The sequence below is a fragment of the Eimeria mitis genome, genomic scaffold, assembly GCF_000499745.2.
Source record: "Eimeria mitis Houghton genomic scaffold, Emh_scaff7516, whole genome shotgun sequence".
Taxonomy (NCBI): domain Eukaryota; phylum Apicomplexa; class Conoidasida; order Eucoccidiorida; family Eimeriidae; genus Eimeria; species Eimeria mitis.
Genome location: NW_013575505.1, coordinates 1 through 384, shown reverse-complemented (window position 1 = coordinate 384; position 384 = coordinate 1).

Sequence of the window (384 nt, the reverse complement as noted above, 5' to 3'; positions counted from 1 at the left end):
TTTGAGTCCTGCAACGGCCTTCTTCCTGCTGCAGCTCTTCATGTCCCTCTGACAGGGTATCTGTGAAGAAGGATGACGAAACTCTACGCGTTGCTACTGCTGCTGTTGCTGCTGCTGTTTCTGTTTCTGTTGCAGTTATTGACGTGTTATCGGATGTGAGCCCTTGAGACGTCTCGATTTGCCTCATGAGGATGTCTAACACCTGAAGAACTTTCGCCTGCTGCTCCATCTCTACGGTGGGCGGGCTGGCGCTCCTCGTCGCTGCGCATTCTTCTGCTGCTGCCTCTGCTGCCTCTGCTGTTGCAACAACGCCGCACGCATAGCAAGAAGGTTTCAATTCTCTGCGTTGACTGCTGGGCTGTTGAAGTTGTTCAGCAGACGCTG